This window comes from Medicago truncatula, chromosome 1 (genome assembly GCF_003473485.1).
Source record: "Medicago truncatula cultivar Jemalong A17 chromosome 1, MtrunA17r5.0-ANR, whole genome shotgun sequence".
Classification (NCBI taxonomy): domain Eukaryota; kingdom Viridiplantae; phylum Streptophyta; class Magnoliopsida; order Fabales; family Fabaceae; genus Medicago; species Medicago truncatula.
Window position 1 is genome coordinate 13,533,725 of NC_053042.1, and position 20,937 is coordinate 13,554,661.

The 20,937-nt window shown below is 34.7% G+C and overlaps 1 long non-coding RNA gene across 1 annotated transcript in view; it reads left to right on the forward strand.

The window, feature by feature from the left end:
• The window catches only part of LOC25482771 (uncharacterized), a 62,315-nt gene extending 53,314 nt beyond the window's left edge, over positions 1-9,001 (forward strand). Inside the window, exon 2 of the long non-coding RNA XR_005646240.1 lies at positions 8,761-9,001. This is a non-coding gene — a long non-coding RNA (uncharacterized lncRNA). The remainder of the gene's footprint in view (positions 1-8,760) is intronic.
• Positions 9,002-20,937: the final 11,936 nt, after the last annotated feature.

The following is a 20,937-nucleotide window of genomic DNA, read 5'->3' on the forward strand; positions in this document are numbered from 1 at the left end:
AAGAATGAACACCAAGAGATACAACTGCAAAATCTAAGCTTTAACTTCTGTTAAAGAACTTCTTCCTTGGTTTCGTTCTTACCTTTTGAAAAAGAAACCTATTGTCAATATCTTTACAATTTTCAAATGAAACCATGTTCCGCTGCCATGTTTACATTTCACTTTGACAAGTCCTTAAAAAAAAAAAATGTCTATTTTTGCATAAGCATATCATGCATCATTTTGCATTCATAGTTTCTAGTCAGTGTCTCACACCGTGTCTTCTTTGTAAATGGTCAATTCGTCAGTCAAGTGGTCAGATGTCTTCATCCAAGTTCGGCTCGCATATGTAGACACTCGTGCAAACACAAAAGATGGATCAACTTGAGCAAGAGGTCCACGAGCTTCGTGGAGAAGTAACAACACTTCGGGCTGAGGTAGAGAAGTTAACTAGCCTTGTATCTTCATTGATGGCTACAAAGGATCCACCGCTTGTCCAACAAAGGCCTCAGCCACTATGTCAGCCAATATGCATGAAACAGTCTCGACAACAGGGTTCTCAGCGGTTTATCCCTCAAAATCAGTCTCCTCAGCCGCTTATACCTCAAAATCAGGCCCAAAAAGCATCTCAGTGTGACCCGTTTCCTGTGAAATATGCGGATTTGCTCCCCATTTTGCTTAAGACGAACCTTGTTCAAACCTTGTCACCTCCTCATGTGCCAGATCCGCTGCCTCCTGGGTATCATCCTGACCGCAATTGTGCCTTCCATCAAGGGCACCAGATCATGACACTGAGCAATACTATCCTTTGAAGGAAAAAGTTCAGAAGTTGATTGAAAATAACACCTGGTCCTTCGAAGACCCAGATATAAAAGTGCTACTTCAACAACAACATTTGGCTTCTCACTCTGTTGTTGCTGTTAGGCCCATCACCAATGTTCAAGATCCGGGTTATCAACCCCGGTTTCGACCAAGTCAACAACAGTATCTGGCTTCTCACTCCGTTGTCGCTGTCCGAAATCCGGGCTATCAGCCCCAGTTTCAACAATATCAACAACAAGCTCCAAGAACCCAGATTAACCCTATTCCTATGAAGTACGCGGAATTATTTCCAAGGTTGCTTGAAAGGAATTTGATCCACACCAAGGCACCTCTCTCAGTGCCGACAATATTTCCAGCAGGATATAGGGCTGACCTCTCTTATGCCTTCCATCAAGGGGCACCAGGTCATGATATTGAAGAATGTTTTGCATTACAGAAGATAGTTCAGAAATTGATCTGAAAAAACCTCATACCTTTCGAAGAGTTTGGATTTGAATATGCAAGTTAGTCCGCTATCGGATCTTTGCACCTTGTGTTGAAACATGGATTGTTTTAGTTGCAATTGGGTCATTGCTGAGTTTATTTCTACTACTCTTTTGTTCAATTAATATGTTTGTTTGTTGCTTTATGTTTTTCAAAAAAAATCCTTTCGTCCCACCCGAGGCGAAAGTGAATTTGTTTAGGGCTTTTTGCTTTATGTATTTTCATCATTAATGAAAGGTCGTCTTGATCCCGACCTTGTTTTATTTTGTGCTTTTTCTGGAAAAATGGTAATACAAAAAACCAAAAAATTATTTTTCTTTAATCATTTCCGCATATCTGCATAATCATAATGTTTATATCCATCATCAAATCATGCATTAATAAACACGTTGAACACTTAAACCATGTACTTTCTCTCGACTTTGAGTTCCTTGTATCCGAGGTTGAAGAAGAGGATGATGTAGAAGCTTCCACTGAGATTTCTCGTCTACTAGGGCATCTGGGTCGTCGAAGCTGCAAATATCAAGAAAGATTGTCCATAAGAGGACTTTCATGTACAAAGACTGGCACGAGATGCTACCATCTGTCTTGCAGGGATATTGTACTTCATGCATACTTTAACAGGGGCAAACCCCACCTCCATCCCTCAGTATACAACATAAAAGCAGTGCCTCACATGGAGGTCAAAGTCCTGTCAACGGAAGTTCTAATGAAAGCTAAGCTTGATTGAATTTAAAAGTGTTATCAAAAGCATGAAGCAAGTTTTCAACAAGAGAAGGCTCATCCCCATGAATGTCAAGAGAGTGGCATTGTGCTCAAAAGTTATACTATCTGATTTAACCAAGCTCCAGGGGCAATGAATGTCTAATACAAAGCATGAGGTTAAACTTGTATGTCCTGTGAATACCGATGCAGTCAAGAAATACTTTGTTAAAATGAAAAAGCTCGATAAGTCGCAAACCTGAAAAGGCGGCTTAGGCAAAAAGAGCGTCTCGATGGACTGAAAACCCAAAAGGGCGGTCCATGCAAAAGTTAGAGACATATAAAATGAAAAAATGATTATCCTGATAGGTTGAAACCCGCAAGGGCGATCTATGCAAAAGTTAAGGATCATGACAAAGTAACTGCATCTGGTCGGCCATGACTCATCTGGGGCATTTCAGCCGTCAAAAGACCTTCGACTCATGGCAAGGTAATTGCATCAAATCAGATATGATTCATCTGGGGGCATCTTAGTTGTTAAAGGGCTTCTGATCTGAAGCGCCTGCAAATCAAAGACTCAGAACGGTGGAATTCAAAGTTGGTAGGGAGAATAGTGGTTATTGTGTTCAATATACCTTTCCCATATAATTACCATTTTCCAAACTTTTTTTTAATCCGTGGAGCCACGCCTTTCGCTGGCTACCACTCCATTTATTAATTTGAGCCAATGCCCATTTATTTGAAATTCTCATTTTCTTCTATTTTTGATGTTAATATGTAAAGCAAAAAAAATCTTTTAAAACTTTTTCATGTCTTTTGAAAAGCATAAACAACATGTACATTTTCTTTGAACTTATGAGTAGGTGAAACATACATCAACATACGTCTCAAGTACAGTTAAAACTCTGCAAGATAAGCATGATCAAAAACTGTGAGATGACCTCTGTCAAAAAAAATAAAAAAATACAAAAAAAGAAAAGTTCGCTAAGTCGAAAACCCGAAAGGGCGGCTTAAGCCAAAAATGAGCGTCCCGGTGGATTGAAAACCCGAAAGGGAGGTCCAGGCAAAAATTAGGGGCATACAAAAAAAATACCTCCCCGGTGGATCCAAAATCCGAAAGGACGATCCAGGCAAAAGTTAGGGATTTCAAAAATATATACAAAAAGTAATGACTATTCAGACAAGACAGTACGACGTTGTGTTTGTGGAGGCGACTTCTACCCCAGCTTTTGACCATTGGGTCTTACCCCAGCAGTGGCTTGATTTCTTCTCCAGTGACTTTATCCCCAATGAAGGTTTCGAGTGTTCGTACAGTGATGCCGGGCCATTCTCCTTGTAGACATGCCCAATCTTGTCTCAACCACCTTACCATTATACCGTCATATGAGTCTCATACATATTCATTCATTCATGCATACATAACACGCATATAAATATCATCCATACATAGTTGCATTTTTACCCAATGGTTTATTTCAATATCCTCAGATATCACCCCCGGTGTGTCTAATTCCAAAATGTCATCAAATCAAACATGTTCCAAAGGGGCAGGTCTCACCAGTAATCAATCTATACAATTCCCCATTGTCGTCAGACAAATTCCTTGTTCCCCTCAACTTTACCTTTATCAAGTCACTCCCCTGATACCAAGCTTTACAATGTCTTTATTTTTACCGTGTGTTTGCTATCCCACAATGTTAGCAAACCATGTCGGTCCGTCTTGTCTTTACTTTCACCAGAGGCTTTGCTTTTAGCAAATTCTAATGGTCTGTCTTGCCTTTATTTTTACTGTGTGTTTGCTATCCCACAATGTTAGCAAACCCTGTCGGTCCGTCTTGTCTTTACTTTCACCAAAGGCTTTGCTCTTAGCAAATGCTAATGGTCCGTCTTGCCTTTATTTTTACCGTGTGTTTGCTATCCCACAATGTTAGCAAACCCTGTCGGCTAATCATGTCTTTATTTTCGCCACTCGTCGGCTAATCATGTCTTTAGTTTCACCACTCGTCGGCTAATCATGTCTTTACTTTCGCCACTCGACGGCAAATCATGTCTTTACTTTCGCCACTCGTCGGCTAATCATGTCTTTATTTTCGCCACTCGTCAGCTAATCATGTCTTAATTTCGCCACTCGTCGGCTAATCATGTCTTTACTTTTGCCACTCGTCGGCTAATCATGTCTTTACTTTCGCCACTCGTCGGCAAATCATGTCTTTACTTTCGCCACTCGTCGGCAAATCATGTCTTTACTTTCGCCACTGGTCGGCAAATCATGTCTTTACTTTTGCCACTTGTCGGCCAATCATGTTACTTTCACCACTCTTCGGCTAATTATGTCCCTACCTTTACCTTGAAGCAATATTAACAAACATTATCATTCATACTCCAGTCATTTGAAGTTATCTCACAGCAATCATAAGCATTACCTATCATTTCTTTCCCCAGTGATACCTATCCAATTGTCCCCTAGTCAGTCTTTATGCATCATCTTCACATTCATGTTTGCATCATGTTCAGTCATATCATCACATTCATCAACATCGCATCTCTGGCATTTCAAACGGTCCAAAATTGGCGTTTTTTTTTTTTTTTATATTTAAGTCTCTTCGACCCTTTGGTTTAAAAGTTTCCCTTTTAAAAACCTTCGTGACGAAGAAACTTAAATAGGGGCATCTGTCATACCCCAAATTTGGACCGTTTAAAATATTTTTTGTCCATATTTTAAAATAGTCCACTTTCTCTTTTATTCGTTTTTTATCATTTAAAACTCGTGTTTTTCGTCTTTAATCATTTAAAAACTTTTATCTTGCATTTAAGTCCCAGCTTGCATTTTTACAATAGTTAAAATCACTTCATTTGCATTTTTATAACTTTTTGAACGCATTTTATATTCTTTTTAGTCATAACAGCCAAATCATTTTAAAAGGTCTAATCGTATTGTAAAAGTCGCGTCTTTTTTCATTTCAGACGAAATTTGGATAAAGAGGTTACTTTGAAGTACCTCATGTCAGGTTCCGAAATGGACAGTCTTAGTGTTTTATTTTATTAGTTTTATTTTTTATTACTTTTACTTTTATTTTACATCTTTTATTTTTTTTTCATTAGCATTTTATTTTATTTTTAATCCTTCTTCTATGCTTTTTAAAAGTCATTTTCGTTCTTTTTAATATTTAATTAATAGTCTTTGTTTTTAAAACTTCTTGTCCAAATATCTTTAGTGTCTTGCTGTCAAAGTAGCATAAGAATCCTTTGAGAGGGTATTTTTGTCCAATCCAGTCACTAGTCTTAACCTAATTTGTCACTATAAATAGACTCCCAATCATTGGAGAGAGGAGGCAGCAAAATTGCAAGAAAAATGACGAACATAGATGAACAAAATCCAGTTTCGTAAATAATTGCCAAACTCATATGTCAAACCGAATCCATTCCATCTCACAGATCACCCATCATTTTCGGTTTCGAATTCAACAACCACAAATTCACCAAAAAACTCACCGATTAAACCATAAGTCACATTCACAAACAACAATCATCGTTATCAATCCATAAACAAATCCATTTCGGATTCAAGCTCAACCTCAAACCTTTCAAACCGATTCATCCACAAACCATCAAGGAAACACAACTGCAACCGTTTGTTCATTTTTGGGAACCGGATCGAGTAAAAGAGAAGAAGGTGAACGAATCCAACATCGGAACGGAACGTGAAGGAAAAGCGGAACCTAGAGAAGAACAAATCGAAACCAAAGGAGAGAGAACAGATCCATTCGTGTTCATCCATTCTGGTAACTTTCTTTTTCGAACTTCACTTTTAGATCTAGGTTTTTGTGTTTGGATTTTGTAATTTTTGAGTTGATATTTGAAATAAGGAAGAAAAAGGATTTTCGAATATGTGAAAAAGATTTTGAAACGGTTGAGTTTTGAACTCCGGCGCGGTGGTGCCACCACCGGCCACCGCGCCGGAAAATTGGTGTTCATCGGAGAAGAAGAACAGAGAGAAGAGAGCATAGAGAGAGAAATTTATGTTAAAAAATGAACAAAAAGAACCCTACACCACATATATATGTTGTTCTGAACCGGTTCGGTTCTCCTGAACCAAACCAGGCTTGAACTGGACCGGGTTAAGCCCAATACCCCAGCCTGTCCTCTAAGTCCAACTCCGAAATTGCTCTTTGGCCCAAATCTCTACTGCTTTATTTTCTGCTTGTTGTTTGCACCTACTATTTCCATTACTGCACCACTACTTTCCATTGCTTTAAAGTGTATTGCATTATTTCTAACCTCTTTTATCATTTTCATATTTTTGTTTAGCATCTTACTTATGTCTAAAATCATGCATGTTTAATCTTATGTCATTTTTTTCCTTGCTATTTATTTGGACTTAATGTGTATAAATAGGGAATTAATGTAAATTTATTTCTTGCATTTTATTTTGGCATAAAGGCATTAGGGTTGTATTTAGGAATTGATGTAATAATGTAGGTAACACAAGCACCGACACATGCACCGACACTTCACATTTATTTCTTGTACGTCGTTACGTTAGCTTACCGTTAGTTTAGAAAAATCTTTTTATCTAAAAAAACCTAAATATGTCAAATTCAAAAATCATTTCTTTAACAACATTTTCTCTTTATTTTCTTAATCAAATTCTCAATCAATCTTAATTCAACTTCAATCATTTTTGAACTTTAAAATCAATCAACCTCACTTGTTTCCTTTATCTCATGCCTTGAGGCCTCTTACTCTTCTTAAAACCATTTTCAAAAAAATCTTAAAATCAACCTAACCCACCAAAAAGGAACTTTTTAGGTGAACTACATTGGTTTTGATCCCTTTTCTTTAAGGGTATGTAGGCATAGGATTTTTATCCTTCCAAATCAAATAAAAATAACCAAAAACATACTTCTTCTCCCTCCATTCTTTCACTTAGATTTTTAGGTAATAATTTTCAAATAAGCAATGAATTTAGCACAAGATAATTTAGGTAAGAGGTTCCTACGGGATACCGTAGATGCTTAGGGTGCTAACACCTTCCCTACGCATAACCAACCCCCGAATCCAAAGTCTCGATAAGGGTTTTTACTCATTTTTTCCCTGCCCACGAATAAAAATCGAGAGTTCAAAGATTGACGATTCGAATCAATTAATGGTTTGATATCCGAAAATCGCGAGCACAAGGGGGAAGAACTTCCCCAACTGTCATCTTCCTCCAAGGCGTAACTTGCGTAAGCTCTCACTCAGTCTTCTAGAGATTGATTTTTTTTTAGTATGGTCAGCTTTCTATGGATGGTAGACTCAAGTCATCCTCAGTTAGGTTTCCAAATCTTCATGTAGTGGTCCAATACTAAATATATATTCCTACAAGCACAACCACATGACAAAAAGTAAAATAACACAATCATTGTTATGTTTCAACCCTATAAATAAACGAGTAATAAGAACATTACTCTCATATAGTGCCACTCCGTAGAGTTGCCAAATGAGCATTAGCTACTTATACTTAATAGGGCTTGAGTCACCCTATACATATATTGCTATTTTACTATTTACCATTCCCAATATAGACTGAATCTTTCCCACCCGAATTCCAAGTGTTTGGCTATGAGCAAAGCAAGCTCCTCTTTCCATCTGAGAGTATCTATTGTGGTCAAGAGGTATTTGCACGTGTGTACAAACTTCTAAAACGTCGTCAATAGCTTTGGAAATACCCATGCTTACATCTTTAAGACCTATATTTTATCTCAAGTCCAAAAAAAGTACGGATTAATTGATGGATAATCCTAAGCCTTAGATCACAATATAATGAGGTATAGTATAGAGAGTGAGGGTTTGAGTTTTAAACAGACATTATAACGACTTTTTAATGATTAATTAAAATTGAAACAACAAATGGACATAATATGATCAAGATAAGGGTGAGAATTGTTCGATTAAGTTATGTGTATAATAGTGAATGTAACAAATGGCAAGTATGATTCCCATATTGTCTGGAGTTGACCAATTGGAAAACTATATTTAGCCTTATAATGAGTTAATTGTTATATTTCTTAAATTAGGAATTAAAATAAGGAACTAGCAACACTAACAGGTTGTTGTGTTTATAGTTGAACTTGAATGGTTGCTATTGTGAGCATTGATGCTAAGTGTTGTTTGAACTTGAATGGTGCTATTGTTATTTGTGATACGTGGGTTAAAAATATGAAAATAGTGCAATGTGAGTGTGAATAATGTGAATGTGTGTTGTAAATATGTGTTGTATGGTCATCATATAGGCAGGGTTTGACAAACTTAAGTGTTAGGGAACATATACTAGTGGTGCCTAATAGTTAGGGCATACTTGTTAGATCATATGACTACAATGAAGGAGATTTTCCTAAGTTGTTTAGTGGGTAAATCCCCTATTTTAGGAGCTTACGTGCAACCACTGTGTATTTTTGCATGTGATGTATATGAATTTTGGGCTGAGTCGAGTAAATATATGAGAACCTGAATCTGTTTGTCTTACTTACAAGAGCATAGTGCCACGTTCCATGCCATTTGTTTGTAGTTAGATGGTACCAAGTGAAATAGAAGTGTTGTAGGAATTGTGCGTGCATGTGTTGTTATGAAATGTGTATTCATGTGAGTGAGAGTGTGTCCCTTGGAAGAAAACTTATGCCTTATGAAAGATAGTGTATTATTTATAGTGTTTGTCTAATTTAGTATTATACATTATGAAACTTGATTATTCACCCCTTTCATGTATTTGTGTTTGACGATTAGGATGACGCACAGGCGCAAGAAACATGTGAGAAGTAGTGTCAAGGAGCTATTTATATTGGTGTTTGGAAGACTTTCTTTTATTTTCTATCCATGTTGTTATTTGATTGGCTTGCATGTTAAGGACATTTTATTGTAATTTTATTCTCATTGTTGTGGTAGGTTACGTCGAGGGATTCTCTTACTATGTTATTACCTATTTGTTTAATTGTCAAATTCAACCATGACATTTTAGGGGTGTTTCTACATGTTTGATGGATCACTCTTTTTATTTTGAAAAGTCGTACATTTGTAGTTGGACAAATGGTATGCATGCTATGTCCTAAGCCTATGTGTTAGTGTTTCGTGAAATATTTTTAAAAAATTTCTATTGGAGACATTACTTCGGTTTGGAATCGGTGGAACTAAATAATTCTAAACAATCACAATTTTAGGTGGGGCATTTACACCATGTCTTCCGAATACAATCATCCCTGTATCTAATGATAATTCATTCCATACATGTCAAAATTAAGAATCCCTTAATTGAGGAAATAAATATAGACTAAATAAATCTTAATATCAATCCTAATAAAAACATGATCATATACAAGGAAGACCGTATCTTAAAAAGACTCAAATAGATGTTTTTTCCACACGTTAGTGTGATATAAGCATGCTCTCTAGAGTTGGGACTCGCAGATTCCTTGGATTCTGTCTGTAAGAAGGTTATCTTGTTGAGTCTTCAGGTTATTGAGGAAATGTTGAGTGTAGGGTTTTTTTGCCGAGTGATGTTACTTATTCTCATTTGATACATGGTTATGTGTGGGGTTCAATTATGAAATGGAGTCCTTGATTGTCCGTTTATGTTAAGATTCTGGAATTGGGGTTCTATAGATTGAAAATAGAGAAAGAGAACACGTGAAAGTGTAAAAATGAAGAATATTCTGTTATGAGTCATTACAAGAGTGAGACTGCTATTTATATGCAATTATCAAAAGCTAGTACAGATTAACTACTATGGTCTTAATCACATAGGATTATTGACCCTTATCTAACTAACTCCTAATTACAGTTTTACATCAATTGATTTTGTTACAGTGCTGGACTCTTCATCTTGACATTTTACTTGCTTCAATAGTTTATTCGTCCATGATTCACTGTTTGTGCTATTGTGGAAACGTTGATGATGCGGAGATATATTTAAGGATTATGAAAGGCCGACTGTTGGCTCCAAATGTGAGTATATATGAGACGTTGATCACCGGTCATGCGCAGAAGGGAAACAACGATAGTGCTCTTCAGCTTCGCATTGAAATGGCATCATTGGAGTTGCAACACAGTTAGTGTTCTGTTCCCAAAAGAGGTGTGTTATCACGATTTTGGGGTATCAAGTCATTAATTAGGCTTGAACCATTCAATCTTTGATATTCTCTATTTTTCTTGGGAAGGGCAAAATTGAGAAAACCCTTAGAAATTCTAAGTTCGGGGGTCGTTTTCATTACGGGAAGGTGTTAGGAACCCGCGATGACTATAGTACTCTATAGGAGCCGTTTTCTAAGTTTTATGTCTACGGTTTATTTTTAATGTTATTTATTAAAAAGAAGTTGATTATGTTAAGAATGGAGGGAGGAAATGTTTGAAGTTTTGTTTTATTGGACTTGGAGAGGTTTTGACCTCATGCCTACATACCCTTTTAAGGGATCAAACTCCATGTAGTTCTCTTTCAAAAATGTTTTTGTGTGTTTGATTGATTTTAGTTTTTGTTGGAAAATGGTTTTGAAGAAGAGAAAGAAGCCGTAAAGGCATGAGAAAAAAGTAGTGAAGAGTTGGTTCGATTTTTAAAAGAAAATGTCTAAGTAGAAGTTAGAGTTCATTGAGGTTTTGATTAAGAAAATAAAGAGAAAAATTCAATGGAGTTTTGACTCCAAGGTTTATTTGGAAAAAAATTTCAAGTGATGGAATTTGCTTGTTTTTTGGAAAATTGACATTTTTCTAAGTGTCGCGTTTCCTAAGCATACATCTAAAGCGGTAGACATACAACGTGTGTGCGTGTCGGTGCTTGTGTCGGTGTACATCATTAGAGAGTCCATTGTCCGTTACATTGGCCCAAGTTTACATTCTATGGTCTTGAAAGAAATTAAAGGGTGATTTAAACTACCTAAAATATTACATGACATTTTAACATAGAAATTAAAAGAAAAATAATGCCTAAGCTATGAGAAATTGAGATGAAAGAGGTAAGATGCTCATGAGGTGAATGAAACAAGAAATGAAATGGTTAGTAATATAAGGCATAAAAATGGTAAAAAGGTAAACAAAATTGAATAGGATAGCAAAAAAGAAAAGAGCAATGAAGTGAAATAAAATGGCAAAATATACCTAGAATTGGTTATAACACTTAGACATGCACATGACCTATAATTCTCTCATCATAGCAAGGTTAAAGAGGTTTGATTTTGAGCTATAATGTGAGGGTAATAAGGACACATACAAGCCAAGCATTATGACATATTTCTAGAGATACTTTGCACTTTATTTCTTGACAAAAACACACATTACTTGCAAAACAAAAAAAATGAAAATTCACATCACACAAACAGTAAACCACACATAGGATCAGAGACATATTCATCATGAAATTGCACATTAATCACTCATATCATGTCAAAACCTCATGAACGGATTATAGCAAGAAAATTCACAAGTTTAATCAAAAAAACGAACAAATCAACAAGAAAATATCACATACATTTTTATCATTTTTTAACACGTGAAAACATCACAAAAGCATCAAAAATACATCAAGAAACATATAGGAATTTTTTGCAAGAAAATTGGACAAGCAGATGGTGCAGATAGCAAGAAAACAGGGTGCAAATAGCATGAAATAAGAAAAAAAAAACAGAAATAACCAAACTGAAAACCCAAGCCCAAAACCCATGGATCTGGATGCACAGGGAGCGTTGGATTGATCCAGAAAGGGAAAACCTAGATCCAACGGCTCAGAATGAAGGGAAAGAACCAGAAATAAACCGGACCGGTTCAGTTGTTTATATAAAGGCTTATGGACCGGTTTTTTTCCATTTCTTCCTCTCCTTTCTCTCTCTTCTCTCATTCTAGTGAGAGAAGCTCTCACTTCTCTCCTCCCTCTCTCTCGCCGGAAACCGCATATGGAGGATGATCTTCATCTTCTCCGGTGAGGTTTGTTCCTCCGGCGTGGTGGCCGGCCGCCCAAGGGTGGCGGCGCCGCCGCCGGAGTTGAACAAACTTCTCCGTTTTCAAAATTTTTTACATTTTTAGATATCCTTTTTTGTTCTAAACACGAATATGGCACTGGATTTTGCGTGCAAAGCTCGAATCAACGTAGATCTGAGATTCTTTTTGCGGTTTTGAATGAAACTTTTTCAAGTTTTTTTTGCTTTTTTCGGTTGGAAACTTTTAAAACTCTACAGATCTACACTTGATTCGCCTTTGTTGATGTTCTTGAGAAAGAAAGATGAAGTTTGAGTTTTACCTGTGATTTTCGGTTGGAGATTTCGAATGTGTTCTTCGGAAAACTTCGATTTGATTCTGTTTATGGATTTTCTGACTTGAAACCGAAAATAAATCGGTGTTCTTCTTCTTCACCGGTTCGATTTTTCTTTCCCTCTTCTTCTTCCTCAAAAAACGCCTCTGCGATCGTGCTTGAGTTTGCCGCTTTCAGTGGTGAATTCGCACTCGAATTGCAGAGCAAAATGATTCAGTGATGAAGATTCTTTGATGAATCTCTGAGAATCGAAAAGAAAATGATGAATTTGATGAATTTGTGATGATTTTCAGTTTTGGAAAGTTAGGGTTTTTTTTGTGAATGTTCTTGATGATTTTTCTGTTTTGATCTAACTGAATGGAGAGAGAAAGTTGAAATCTGTTTTTAGTGATGTGTCAATGATTGTGTGGATCTGTGCAGATTTATGCTATTTATAGGCTGCCATGTGTATTCCTGGACCAATGGGGTAATGCCACCTGTTTTGGACTTAGGGACTTTCCTACAAAAATAAGAAAGTTGGAGGACTGGACTGCAATTAAGAAAAAAGGACTTAAAAATGCAATTTTAAAAGTTTTGGACTAAAAAATGCAATTAAAATAAAATTGGACTAAAATTGGTAATTTGAAAAAACGTAAAGTGAAACCAAAAAATAAAATCAACAAAAGGACTAAAATGAACCAGTTACAAAAATGAGGTATTTTAAAATACCTCTCTGCCGAAATTTTGACAGGAAAAGACCAAAATGCCCCTAGGGACTAAACTGACCCAAACTGACTCAGATGCAATTTTTGAAATGGTTTTTTAAACAAAGACTCAACAATGATTTGTACAGACAAGTTGAAAAGACTCAGAGGCAAACACAGGGACTAAAATGGGTTCCACTGCAAGAAATGACCAAAATACCCTTTTGTATGATTCTTTGAAATAAAATGCAAGAAAAGTAATGCGATGTTTCAGAGAGTCTTCAAATGACTTATAATGCAAGAAAAGACACTTTGAATAATTTTATGCAGGAAAATCATGCTTGAACGTACTTTGAGACAGAGACAGTAAAATATGCAGATAAAGAGAGAGTAAAGGTTCAGAGTAAAACAACAGCGAATTGACAAATATCAGTGTTAGAAAAGAAATTTGAACAAGTATTTTTAGGTCCAAAATCAGGGTATAACAAGGTGAATTGAAGATAGTAAGCCTTTCAAAAGGCAGTTTTTGTGGATTACGTGCAAATTGTTGTTAATAAGTCGTAAGCAAATTTGGATCCCAAACCATCAACTCGCGTTTGTCATCTGGCTTTGTATAACGGAGGTATGTTTAAGTTTTTTTTTTTTGTTGAAAGTTGTCATTAGTTTTATTGTTTCAATGTAAATTTAACATCTTTGCTTTGTTCAATTTCGTAGGATGTATTTTTTATGAGTTTTAATCTTGATTCAAGATTAGTTTGTTAGTAATGATTGTGAGTCCGGGTTTTATTCTTATTTTGTTTTATCTGTTAATGTGTCATTTGACTGAATTGAACCTTGGTTGCACTCTTATGATCAATATGCATCTAGTTTATATCATAGTGAAATTATATGATATTGAGTTTTTTTCACAGGTGCTCTGAAAAAACAAAGTGCTCTGAAAAACAGTGTTGCATGAATCAGTGACAATATATGTTTGAAACTTTGCATACTATGTGGATAATTATGTTTTTTGAAAGGAAAATTGTTTCAAAGATTATGGAGAAATTGTTAACATTTGTCTTCATACAGATCAAGCTTTGGGATCTTGTCTAATCTCTGAATATCATACTGAGTTTGCAACAACAAAGAAATAAATTTATTATCATTAAGACATAAAATGCCATTGTCAATTAACATTAGGAAATTCAAAACATACTTGAACATAAGACTTGATTATTATTACCATTTCTTGACTCTTCCATCTCCAATAAGGTGATGATAAATTTTTTCATTTGGATCCTCATGGAAATCAACAATATCTAGATGAGTAGGATCCATATCACCATCTTCATAAGCAAAATGAGTTTCAATCTTTTTCTCTTTTTTTATTGATTGTTGATAAAGGTCAACCAGATGCTTTGGTGTACGATAGGTATGAGACCAACGACTTTTGTCTCCACATCGATAACATATATATAGATCCATAGATATAGATTATTTTTGGAAAAGATTTCTAGTATTCAATGGTTTTACTTTAGATAGAAAAAAAGAAAGAGGGAATTAAGATAAGATAAATAAGACATACGGCTAATTACAGAATAATTCTTTTTCATTTATAGAACAAATGTCTTTCACATCGAACTATAGTAATAAAAAAACTATCCTAATTGTATGGCAGTTCCAAAAAAGCGCACTTCTATATCAAAAAAAAATATTCGTAAAAATTTTTGGAAAAAAAGGGATATTGGACAGCATTGAAAGCCTTTTCATTAGCTCAATCCATTTTTACAGGTAAATCAAAAAGTTTTTTTTTTTGTAACAAATAAAAATGTTGGATTGGAATAATATAAATTAGCTCGATTCAAAGAGTATTCTTTAATACTCATTTTATACTAATACTAGCATAGAATATGGAACATATATTTAGAATATTATATATATATATATATATATATATATATATATATATATATATATATATAATCTAATTATATATATAATATATATTCTAAATATATTGAATCTAATTTTTTTTTTCATATTTTTGATATTCGAATAAATACAAATTTTAAATTTACTTCTTATTATCAATTTCTACTAAATGTTTAGTAAAGAAATGTACTAAATAAATAGTGCACTTTAAGCGATTCTTTCAATCTCGACGATTGACTAAAGAGTTGGTTATTATGATTTCGAGTAAGCCGCTATGGTGAAATTGGTAGACACGTTGCTCTTAGGAAGCAGTGCTAGAGCATCTCGGTTCGAGTCCGAGTAGCGGCATGGCATCCTATCCTATATTTTTAAAATTTGAAAAGAAGAAGTCCTATAATGAATTCAATTCCCTATTTCTATTCCTAGTATTCATACCTTTTTTATTTTCATTATAGATATTTATTTTCATTATAGATATGATATTTTCAACTTTAGAGCATATATTAACTCATATATCGTTTTCCGTCATATCAATTGTTATTTCAAGTCACTAGTTTTGCTACTTTGTCCACCTTTACCCTTTTAATTCTTTTCATTATTTTTCTATTTCTGGTGAAAAAAAAGTTTTTGAAATTTTCATTACGGTTATGATCATAACCACAACCACGACTCTGGACATTGCCATGACCACGGTCACGTGCTTGTCCAAAGTGATTGTGTTGTGCTGTATTCACTTGTGTTGTACTCAATCAAACTCCAAATTACCGAAGAATTGATAATTGCACCTAAATCACACATTGTTTTTTCAAAAGAACCACCACCTATAGAGCAAGGAATAGACAAAGCTAGTTAGCTCCTTAATTTCAAGAGGTGAATGCCTGAGTAGGATAACATAGCACTCTTCACTAAGGCTTGCTGACTCATAGTCTTTACACTACTTTATCTTTGTCAAGGCATTTTTTTTTTAAAAAAAAATATTACATAATTGGGTGATTGAGGAAGAACTTGGTGAATTTGCCATTTTGATTTTTGGCAACCCCTTAACCTTTGAGGAACAAGGACTCTCGGCTTGTATGACTAAGACAGCTTTCTATGATCTGTTCTCAGCCAACTCACCATGTTCTTGACTTTCCTTTGGCTCTCATTACTAGGAGCTCCATTTTTCAGTCTTTCTCTGGTCCCACCAAGTATGGAATATGAAATCTTCTTTGTGAGTATTTTTTTTCCACTGCTAAATGTGATTGCATTGGCTTGCATGCACTATAAAATTGAGTCCTCTGATTATTGCTTAAAGGCCTAATAAATCGACATTCTATCATTTCATATTATTGGCTAAAAAATTTGGTGCTCTTAACTAGTTTTCATATCTATTTGAGCTAACCACTGCCAAACATAACATAGCAATTCACTTCAAATACCAAATCAAGTATATGAATTGCAATGAAATTGAAAACTTAACTTTAACTGTCAATAGATATACTCGCCTTAAGTGTGTCGAAGTATATATGGCATTATTGCTTCGACTGATATGACATTTTTCGAGATGCTTGCAGCGGTTATCTACTGTAAATTCAATAAGTCTACAGCCTCTGGACTTCCCTTGATCTGTATAAAGACAAATATGTTAACGATTTCTTCAAAATCTTTGAAACAATTTTCAAAAACAAAAATCGAGTAACTGAGACGGTGAGACTTGAGCGGACGCATGATACTTTCACCTGCTTTGTTTTGATGGTCCCTACTTTGCTTTTCTCTTGATCATCTCTTTGCATATTCAGTGTATCTCATGCTCAACATGACCTTCTGAAGAGATGCAAATTTCCATATCAAATGATTTTGATCAGACAAAATTGACTATGCTCTTTTGTACTTTTTCACATTGTGTAGAACCTGTTAAATTACCTATGTCTGATAAAAAAACACATGATAATTTCACTTGCTTTATTTATTTTGATGGTCTCTTTGCCATAATACATTTGACAAAAATTCAAAGTGTATCCCTTTATAATCAATACTTCAAGCATAAATACTTCACTCTAATGATTTCTTGTACTTTGTTAAGTTCTCTTGATTCGATCGGCTGTTACAATATTCAATGTGTCTCATGCTCAACATGACGCTCTAAAAGGATGCAGAATTTCATGTCATATATCTTCTTCAGAATACAAGTAAGTTGATTAGTTCGTTTAATGACTGAAATTATTTATAACAAATATGATCTTTGTTATCATCAAAACATAATTGACTATGTTTTCTTGCACTTTTTTACATTGCACAGAACCTGTTAGATTACCTATGAAGTTTTATAATTTAGGCCATCTAATGATAACTTCCTGTTAAAAGTGACAATAAGGACTATGAATGGAAGGACTGAAAAACTGGACAAATAGATGGATTGATGTGCTCATGCAGAAAGCTGCATGACCATGCCATTAGTTCACAACCTTCAAGTATTCACCACAGTTTATTTGCAGTGAAAACAAAACATAACAGTAAGAAAATATTGATTGAAATCCAAACTAAAGAAAATAATTCCTATTGAGGTGACAGTGTTGTTGTTGTTTTATGAGTTACTATTGAAGGTTGTTTGTGATTGTGAGTGGAGTTTATGGTGGAAAGTGAAAAAGTGATTATGCGTAACAGTATTTGGAAAGTGAAAAAGTGATTATGCGTAAAAGTGATTATGAGTGGAGTTTATAATTATTTGAAAAAGTGCTATCATGTAACACGTGTTCCATCACCAACATTAGTTTTTTTTTCTTTTTTCAGTTGATTTTTCACTGGTGGACTCAATCATTGATTTAATTAATATAATTTGTCGTTATACAACTATTTTTAGAGATGTATATGGATTGGATCAAACACACAAAAATTAAAAGAGATGGGTTGAGTTAGATAATTGGATGAGTATTGTTTTTAATTTTTTTTTTTTTTATAAAAATAATTGATATTCATTCATTCAAATTGATAGAGTACATCGATACAATACAAATCCAAATTCGCTAAAAACAAAAAAGATAAATTTGTGAATAAACTCACATCATCCATGTTAATAGCATAAAACGGCAAAGTACCTATGCCTACAAATATGACTAATATGACTATATTCAAGTCTCTGGAATCCTCATGTCTCCAGACCTGCAACGTTGACGACGCCAAAGTCATTGTCATTGATCGGATCTGCTCTTGTTCAAAGCTAATCTTTCAACCTGAATTAAATAAACACCGCACTAAGACGGGAAATAAAAAAAACACTGCACAAAGACGGGAAATCAAAACAAACAGAGTCGTTCAGAGACGGCGAAATCACAAAAACAAACGAAAGAAAATAGAAAATATGTAAAATCACTTATTCAATTAAGGTGGAAGGAAAAACAAATCGGATGGGTGATTTTTGGGTCAAAATCGACCCTAAATCACCCTCTGACAACAACAAGAAGAAGAAAGGGGGCGACGGCTAAGGTTTGAGAAGGAGAATTGCACTACAATATTTGAAGGGGAAAAAAGTATTGTTTTTAAAATTAAAGACTCATAAAAAATAACTGGGTTCACGTAAAACTAGACTTAAATTCAATTAATTCACTTACTCAATAATGTCAACATTTTTATTTTTATCTTCATTGGAAATGAGAATATATAAGATTTTGATCATAAATCAAGTCTAATTTTCAAAATTGACAAAATATATTCTTTATATTGAAAATCAAAACATGCTAGAGTTACAAATTCGGATGTTGCATTTTTTTGTTTTTTTATGCTAATGTAATTTTATATCATGCAACTTTAGTTTGTTGCATGTATTTTATGATGAAATTCACTATTTGATATTTTCATTTTTTATTATTTTCCGCTAAAATATAGTGAAAATAGGTTATACAATTTTTTTTAAAACTAAAAGGTGAGTATTTTTAATGAAAGAAAAAACGAGGACTCATTATTTTGTCATTTAATATTAACAAAAAATCATAAAAAATAATTTTGGTAACCCACTATCCAACCGGATTTGGACTCTCTCCGGTCACATGAGAGTCCAGTGAAATCATATCCATTACAAATGAATGCACGTGAGAAAATTAAATGTTTATAAATATTGAAAATAAGAGAGAAGATATTTAATGATGCAGACACTGCAGAAAACAGGAGAGATTTCCACCGGAGGATATCCATTCCCATACCCAACCCACCTCAAACCAGAAATTAGTGGGTTTCTCCAAACCTATTTAATAGTGTAACGAATGATTATTTTACTTCACTTAAGCTGAAGTGCCCTATATGGTTCGGACCTTGAGTTGACTAAACTCAACTCAAATCAAACTAAGTACACCCCTAATTATTTTACTTATGCATTTTGATGTCGATTAATGACTAGTTGTACATGAGATGGAGCATTATCTTATATATTTGGAAGGAGAAATGATATTTGAACATCCATTTTATGACAACTTTTGTGACAACTTTCTCTCTCATACTCACATTACTTTTTACTTTATCTCTCTATTGCTTTGGTTTTCGTGCAAATACCAACTTTTTCTTTGTAAATTATGGTTGTCCCAGAAGTTGTCAACCAAATAGTTGTTCAAATAACACTCCTCATTTGGAAGAGTGTGCACCATGACGCTGTAAAAGGATGCAGAATTTCATGTGTCATATATCTTCTTCAGAACACAAATAAATTGATTAGTTTCCTTTAATGACTAAAATTATTTATAACAAATATAATCTTTGTTATCATCAAAACATAGAGATTTGGAGTATATCAAATGATTTTGAACAGACATAATTGATTATGCACTCTTGTACTTTTTTACATTAATATTGCACAGAACATGCTAAATAACCTACGTTACTTGAAGTTTTATAATTTAGGCCATCTAATGGTAAAGGAATAGAAGGAGGAGTGATGTGCTCGTGCAGAAAGCTGTATGACCATGCCATTAATCTAAATGACACATGATTGCACAAACACAACCTATTCACTCTGTGGATTGTGTACACTGTTTCCCTCGTTTTATTGATGAATATAATGGCTGCTGCGCAAAGGTTATAAAACTTTCTGTACGTTATAATGAGACAAAGGTAAGCCTATGAAATCAAATGACTAAATTACTTATGTCTGATAAAAACCGCATGGTAATTAATTTGATGTTCTCTTGTACGTTTTTACATTGCACAAAATCTGCTAAATTACTTACGTTGCAGAAAGGACTCTCACATAGAGGGAGTGATGTGTTCATGCAGAAAGCTGCATGACCACGCTAATGTACTCAATCTTTACCATTACCATAACAACAAGAACCCTTAAATCATCTAGAAAATTCACTCACTAATACACCATGGATCATACTACAAACTGCTGAGATGGCGAAGGAGGTCCCAAGATGCAAGATGTCTTCCCGAATCAGAATATCCGTAAAAGGCGGTGAGTCTCCAATTGTCGTGAATGGGGTCCTGTACAGACATGTTTATGAAGTTCTGAGAATAGTTAATCAGTGAACAGTTGATAGAGTTACGCCAAAGAATAGCTAGACCTCCACTTCGACCAATGCAATCAACAGAGAAGTGATTATCGAACCCAATTGTATAACATAAATCAGAAATTTTATTACTTTCAACTAAGGTTTCAATTAAAATAACAACATCCGATTTATAGACGCGGATAAGGTCTTTTATACAAGGAACTGCCTTAACATTTCCTAAGCCTCGACAGTTCCAAGAGATGACATTCATTGCCCCCAGCAGGCCTGGGAGCCAGTCTCTGCCGATAAAAAAGAGTTCTTCTGCTGAGAAGCTTCCATTTGCGCAGGGATTGATTTTTTTATGCTGATTGGATTCTGGTTGTTAGGTGCTGACATGACAGGAGAAATGATTGCTTTGTAGAATGAGGTGAGGTTTCAATGTGCCCTTTATTGGTAATTAAGTCCCTTGACCGTTTTGTCTTGTTTGCAATAATTTCATCAGTATTCTCATCCATTAATTGATCCTCGTGAGTGTGAGTCATAGGAGTAGCAACTGCCGCATTCACCACATTTGATTGGCGCATTAAATTAGGATTCCGTAACAGATTCATCAAGGTGCTGGAATTTTGACTGT